We start from the raw sequence: 7,589 nt of genomic DNA on the forward strand, positions 1-7,589 counted from the left end.
TTTCTGATGAAGGGTCTAGGCCTGAAACGTCAGCGTTTCTGCTCCTATGATGCTGCTTGGCCTGCTGTGTTCATCCAGCCCTGCACCTTGTTGTCTCGAATCCTCCAGCATCTGCAGTTCCTACTATCTCAGATTTAGCTTTCCTCTGTCTCTCACACAGCATGTTGGCTGCAGGAGTGTTTGATAAACTGGAAACAACAAAATGTAGGATAGGCAGCATCTGTGGAGAGAAAGCAGAGTTAACGTCCTGAAGAAAGGTCACTGGACCCAGAAAGTTAACTCTGTTTCTCTCTCCACAGATGTTGCCAGACCTGCTGAGTTTCTACGGCAATTTCTGTTTTTGTTTCTGACTTCCAGCATCCGCAGTTCTTTGTTTATTTTTGTAAAATGTTGGACCTGTTGCGTTGTTTTTCTTTTCAAAAATAAAACCCATAGCTATGCCTTTTCACCACCTGACACTTTCCAACCTTCCACTGTTCAGCAAAGAACGGCAGCAGGAATGGGATTGAGAACTGAAGCCAGGAAGTCAAAATATATATGTAAAATCATTCAGCATAATCAGAGAAATGCACCAAAGGTAGTGTGCCCTCTCAGGATCGATCTTAATGCTTCACACCTGGGTGATCCAAACCGAGAAGAGTTTCTCAATCATTTGGTGTTAGGTAGCACATTTTAAACAAATAAAAAAAAACACGCTGGCGTTAAAAGAGAGAGCGAGAAAGATGTCCTGCATTGTTCCATCAGATCAAAATGGCTTCACTGTGACTATAGAGTGGTTTAACACACGGGAATCTGTAGCTCGCTGGGCTGACAGTGGGCAGATTGTTTATGCTGTGAGCGATAGCTGGCTGACTATTTCGAGCGACTACATTAGGAGGGTTCCTGCCCTGTGATCTAACAACCTTTGCTGTTGTGTGGTTTGTCTTCTTTCAGCAGATCCACAGGGCCACCAACATCACACTCCCTGAGGAGATGTGAGCGACAGTCATAGAAAGCTCAACAGCTAGCAATCCAGTGAGCAACATTTTCTGCTGGCGCCAAGAGTCATCCATGTTGTAGCGTTACGGTTTTGAATAACAGCCCACTGCTGCCATGATTCACTTCTGATTCACCCATCCTATACTGAGACTTCATTCTTAATCCTGCGTTATCAGCTACTGTCTGATCAGAATATGGATTGAGTCCCATCATTGCTGCATTACCCTCCAGTAACTGCAGATTATGCGCTGCTGTCTGTTTAAAACTGTCATTTCTTCCCCTCCTCTCCTGAAGCTGCTGACTCAGGAATACAGAATACCAAGACCTTGTCCAAGTGACTTTTCTTTTCCTGAGTGGAGCCAGGGGCTCATTGTTAGAGGATCATTTCATTGCTGGAATCCAATACTGTTAGTAACCGGGCTCCATGCTCATTCTTTCTTTCTCTCTCTCTCTCAGACACACACACACACACACACACACACACACAGGTAAGCACGAACTTGCACACACCCATACACACACTCACACACGTTTTAACATACTGTAGACACACACGTACACATTTAAACATACATATAAACACACACCCATACACACATTCTCACAAATTTAAACATGTCAATATATACAATCACTCACACAAACTTAAACATACATTTAAACACACACACAACATACACAACTGTACACACACACACACTTAAACATATTCTTAAAGGAACACTTTGACCATATGCACAATCACTCACACATACTCATTTAAACATGTACATCTAAAACTTACATACATACACACACACACACACACATTTAAGTGTACAATCAAACACACATACACACACACTCATACCCACATATCCAATCTCTCTCTCAAATACATTTAAACATACACTCACATTTAACTCACTCATGTACCCACTCACATGCACTCACACACACGTCTACACATACATTTAATCACACATTAACACAGTCATACATGCACAATGCTTAATCACACACAATCAATCATTCAGTTACACACATAGACACATTGACACTTATTCACACTCAGACTCACTCATCAACACACACCCTCTCACACAAATGATCAACTTCCCACATGCATTCTCACATATGTGCACACACACAAAACTGAAACATGCGTCGACACACCACACCATTTGACATAGGTTGCTACTTTTCCTGTTGGTTCGCTCACTCTCTTCACTTGCCTGTGTGGGTGCTTTACACATGGATGTTGCATTAATCAACAGAGCTACCATTTCTGCAGACAGGAGGCCATTTAGTCAGAACGCATTCTAGGGCACAACAGCCTTCAGCTATGACCAGCTCAAGTCACATCATGAAACAAACATGTCCCACCTTCAATGTCAAACTCTTCATTAAATGATCTTTTCTAGCATTAACACAGTGAGAGCACACACAGGTGGAAGAGTAAATGGAGGCAAAGTTACATTGATCAATTCCCAGCCCCTCTAGCCCATACAGGAGGGGACTGTGTTGTAGACCTCACTCTCTCTTGTCTCATATGATCTTAGTGTCTGTGGCTTAGCCTTGGAAAGCTGTGAATTGATCCTAGCATTGCCGGACATACGAAATAACAGCAGAAGTAGACCATTCAGCTCCTCAATTCCACATTTTCCTTCCCTCCGTAGGCTTTGATTCCCTTGCCTGACAGGAGTCTATCAACATCTGCCTTAAAAAATGTTTAATGACGTTGCCTCCATGGCTTTTTAAGGCACAGAGTTTCACAGTCCCACAAAATTCTCATCTTTTGTCCTAAAAGGGCCACCCATAATTTTAAAAGTGACCCCTAGTTCAGATTTATCTACAAGAGGATGCATTGATGCCATGTTCACCTTGTCAAGGCTCATAATTCAGGATTTTATAGACTTCAATCAAGTCACCCCTCACTCTTCTGATCTCCAATGGAAACATGCCCGGTCTGTTTTTTCTTAATAAGACAATCCACTCTCATCAGGTATTAATCTAGTAAATCTCCTCAGTTGCATTGTCTGTTCATAAAACCATGATGTCTAAAGTTTGTGGTTTGGAAAAAATGGAAGTCGTGGCTTTTTGCTCATGGTGAACTGGTCAGAATTCAGGGCAGATCGTAGAATGTGGGATCTCAAATGGAGGTCATTCAGACTATTGTGCTTGTTCTGACCATTTGAAGCACTATACAATTCAATCCATTCTCCCTGCCCTTTGCCCATAGCCTTGTAGTTTTCTCCCTTTCAAGTATTTATTTCTCATTTGAAAGTTACTGCTGAATTTGCTTTGAATAATCTTTCGAGCAGTGCATTCCATATGATAACAACTCATTGTAAAAAAAAGACTCCTTGTCTCCTATCTGGTTCTTTATGTCAATTATCTTAAAAAGGTTTTTTTTTTACTGACCATCCCACCAAGATTCATGCTTTGTCACAAAGTTTGCTCCTTTCTTGCCATACATGCCTAGGAGATGTGTCTCCCAACCTGTAAGAGAAATCTCCATCCACCTCACTGCCTGGTGCTCCCAATTAGCATTCTGCATGCTGAAAAAGTTCACAGGGCTGATTGGGTTATTTTCTGAGGGAAGGTTGGACAGGCTGGGCCTGCATCCATTGGAAATCAAAAGAATAAAGAATAAGAGGTGATCTTATTGAAACATTTAAAATCCTGAAGGGAAGTGACAGGGTGGAGGCTGAAGGCTCGTTCTTGTGGAAGAGACTAGAATTAGGGGGCACAGTTAAGGAGTCTCCTGTTGAAGACTGAAATGAGGAAAATTTTGCTTCTCTCTGTGGGGTAACATTCAGCAATAATCAAGTCTTGAGTGTGTGGAATTCTCTTCCTCAGAAGGCACTGGAGGTAGAGTTATTGTGTTTTTTTTAGAAAGGGCAGAAGTAGATAGATTCTTGACTAACAAGAGAGTTGAGATGCCATCCAAATCAGTCATGATCTTATCAAGTGACCGAGCAGGATTGAAGGCCAAATGTCCTACACCTGCTATTAATTCACGTTTACCTGCTGAGTGAAAGATTTAGTTTCCACACTGGGCTTTCCAAATTTCTCAAAGAGGTCAAAAAGCAGAGATGAACTAACCCTGCAAAGGAAAGAGTCCCTCAGAATACAAGCAGTAATGTTCTTGTGGGTTGCTTGTTTTCTTGTCTCCCTGGCCCTTTTACATACCACAGCCCCACAGCCCAATGGGACTGCTCTGAATTATTTTTGGGAATCATGTTTGGGTGCTTCCATGCTTCTTGACAGGCATGGCCTTTTGTAAATACTAAAATAATTCCGTTTCTGGGATTTGAGACAGGGTCAATGGGTCAGCAAGTCAGCTGACATATTTGGTAGTCTAGCAGAAATCTTGTTTCAATGACTTGATCAGCTTACAAACCTTTACATGGCAGAGACTGAAAGGGACCAATTATTGGAGAGTTTCACATCTGAAACCTCTCCCCCATTCTTCCTCTCTCTTGCCCCCAATTTGCTATAGATATTTTCTAATCAACCTGTTCAGAGATATTATTTCAGACTTCTGCAGCTGGTGTGACTTGAACCCAGGTCTCCTGACCCAGAGGCAGAGACACTACCACTGTGCTACATCAGCACCTTAGCAGTGGTTACATGGTGACCATTAGGCTAGCTTTTTATTGAATTCAAATTTCACCATCTGCAGTGATGGGATTTGAACCCATGTTCCCAGAACATTAGTTAGGATTTTGGATTAGTAGTCCAGTAACATTACCACTCCACCATGTCCCCCTCCCAAGGACTTTGTTGCAGCTGTTACAGGATAGTTATGCAAGTCAGCTGGGACTTTGTTGATAGCCCCTGAGTTAAAGTATTCCTGGTTCGCCTCCCACTCTTTGAGCACTCACAGTGCAACAGTAAAACTGTTATCAGTTGTTAGAAAAGCCCATCTAATTCATTAATATCCTTTTCAGGAAGGGGAATTGCTATTCTTACCCACTCTGGCCTACATGTAACTGCAGACCAAAAGCAATGTAATTGACTTTGAAATGGCCTGGCATGCCACTTAGTTCAAGGGCAGTTAAGAATTGGCAATAGATGTTGTTCCACTACAAAGGAAACCCGGAAGTGAGGCAATCCATCTCAACAGACCCCAGAGTTTAAAAACCAGGCGGGAAAACACACTGATGCTTCATCGGAGGCTGCACTGAGGATGTTACCAAGCATGGTAACGAAATGTCTGCAAAACAACAAACCAGCTCAGCGAGCCAACCAACCTCAACAGATGTTGGCCTTGCTAACAGTGCCTTCATTCCATAGAATAAAGGAAAAAAAGTACTGAGGGAATACCATTAATTCATTTGGATGAAATGTTAAACTGGTGTCTCATTTGCCTAATGTAGTTGATGTAAAAGATTCCACGGAGTTATGTGGAAGAAGAAGGGAGTTCTTCCCATGGTCCTGGCCAATAATTGTCTATCAGTTAACATCATAAAAGACATATCTGGTCAATATCACTTTGCTGTTTGTGGGAGCTTGTTGTGTACAATTTTCCTGTTGCACTTCACATTGACTGCAAAGTTATGTTGAGACGTCAGATCATGAAAAACTCTATATTTGTGAGATTTTCTTCCAAATGTAGGGAAACGAAGGCCAATTGTAAAATCCCAAATGGTTCTTCAATGGGAGACCTAATGACAAAGCAATGAGAACTGTACCTGGAACATTCTAGCCATAATGATCTATCCTGTATCTGGTGATGCCTTCACACAAGGTCAGATCCCTGAAAGAGGTGCCTCAGTTATTGACTACCTCACACTTTACTCACTTCCTGTGGCCTATCCTTGTGCTTTAGATTTCCTACAATCTTTGCAGCCCCGATCTTGGTTTAGTAAAGCCATAAGGCAAAAGAGCAAAACACTTCAGATGGTATTTAATTGCCACAAAGGGTTTCCAACTCATTTTGGGAATATTCCTGGAGATACTGTAACATGGCCTCCCATCTTTGCTTCTAGTCTCTTACGCAAAGTGCAGGTGCTCCTATCTTCCAATGCACAACCAGAAAGCAAACAGATCCTACCTAAATCTGATGATTCTTTACTGATAATCAGTCAGCTCTTGCCACTCCAAACTCCGATTTCCAATGCTCACAAACTGATAAACTTTCAAAGAAATGCTTGCTCTTGAGTTGCTGAGTGCAGTGACTAAGAGGTTAATTCTTGGAGACTGGGCAATCCTAATGCATTGACAATGGAACTGCCACATCACTTTCAACCGAGTCTAAAATCCAACTTTATTTGTACACCGTACTTGCTGTCTCTTAGCTGTTCCTCTTTCTTATTTCTCCTACATAACTTGGTTCTTCAGTCAATTTTACACTTCTATTATGTCTGCTCTGTTCTTCATTTGTCACTCTCCTGCCCTCACCCTTGTCTCCTGGATTTCTGCATTCACCCTTCCTTCATCCTTTTTGATTCTCTGCTGTCTGCTGTTTCTTGTCACTTTTCCTTCTATTCTGTTGCTTTCTATCCAGAATGCCCTTTGCAGACTCTTGACTTTGTACCCCCTTGGATTATTTCCCCTTTTCACACTTCCAGCCTCCTTTCCATTCACTACTGCTTTCCCTTTTGATTCCTTTCAATCCTTTTATTGGCCTCCCACTCCATAATGCAGCACTTGCTAACTTCTCTGGTGGCCTCAGCATGGAATCAGACAGCTCAGGACGAGGCCGTTTGGCCCATCGTGCTACTAGCTCTGCCGGATTCATCTCCATTCCACCCGCTAAAATGTCTCTCCCCTCCTCTTCAAATTCCCTTCCCCAATTAAACTGAATCTTGTCCTTCATCATTTGTTTTTTTAAATTGGAGAATTCCGTTAACAGTCTCCCTTTTCCCTTCCCTCCTTTGCTTGTCCCCTTTTCTCGTTCATCCAACGCCAAACACCAATAGCCCATGACCCAAAGAAAACAAGAAACACAAGCCCCCACCTCCAAACTACTCCATCTCCAGTCGCCATGGTTACCACTCACCCTCTCCGAGCTGTTGCTGCTGGTCTCCCATGAAGAGCTTCTTATGTATTCCGCCTCCTTCCATCTCCTCACCACAACAATATTCCCTTCCTTCTCCGCTCAGTCCCAGAGTAGGTGGTAGCAGAGATACAGTCGCCGAAACTCACTGGGACTCCCGAGCATTTCCTTCACCAGGTGCCCTCCTGCCCTCCCCCTTCCACCAACCTCCCCTCCCACCCCCACCCCCTCCCCCCACTCCCCCTACCCCCCAAAAAATGGAGGAATAATTCAGAAGAGTTCAAAGAAAATCATTCAATTAGGCCTCGATATTCCTAGATCTCGATGGTCCATTTCCCATCTTTCTTTCCTGCTTGAGGGAGAAATGGCTTCAGTTGCATTCTCTATTTGACACTTATGAACAATTGCAGCATTTTCCCGCTCCTTCAATGGTTTTAACCGACTCTCTCGCTCTCTTTTTTCTCTCTGGTTTCCCTATGCTCCCTCCCCTGCCGATTCAGAACCTGCAGTGGAACCCTATTCAACGTGGCTTGCTCTCTCGGCCTTTTGTTAATGAAATAATCTCTTCTTTGTCAAGTTATTAAGATTTCCAGTCACACGGCAGTGCGGGCATTTCTCAGCTGCA

At 43.0% G+C, this 7,589-nt stretch overlaps 1 protein-coding gene across 2 annotated transcripts in view; it reads right to left on the reverse strand.

Moving 5' to 3' along the window:
- Positions 1-7,140, reverse strand: part of lrrc4ba (leucine rich repeat containing 4Ba) — a 62,752-nt gene extending 55,612 nt beyond the window's left edge. For both annotated transcript variants that reach the window (XM_048617743.1, XM_020516613.2), the window contains exon 1: positions 6,968-7,140. The gene's annotated coding sequence lies outside the window, so the exon portion shown is untranslated. The remainder of the gene's footprint in view (positions 1-6,967) is intronic.
- Between the last annotated feature and the right edge of the window lie 449 nt (positions 7,141-7,589).

Source organism: Rhincodon typus, chromosome 37 (assembly GCF_021869965.1).
Source record: "Rhincodon typus isolate 14 chromosome 37, sRhiTyp1.1, whole genome shotgun sequence".
Lineage (NCBI taxonomy): Eukaryota > Metazoa > Chordata > Chondrichthyes > Orectolobiformes > Rhincodontidae > Rhincodon > Rhincodon typus.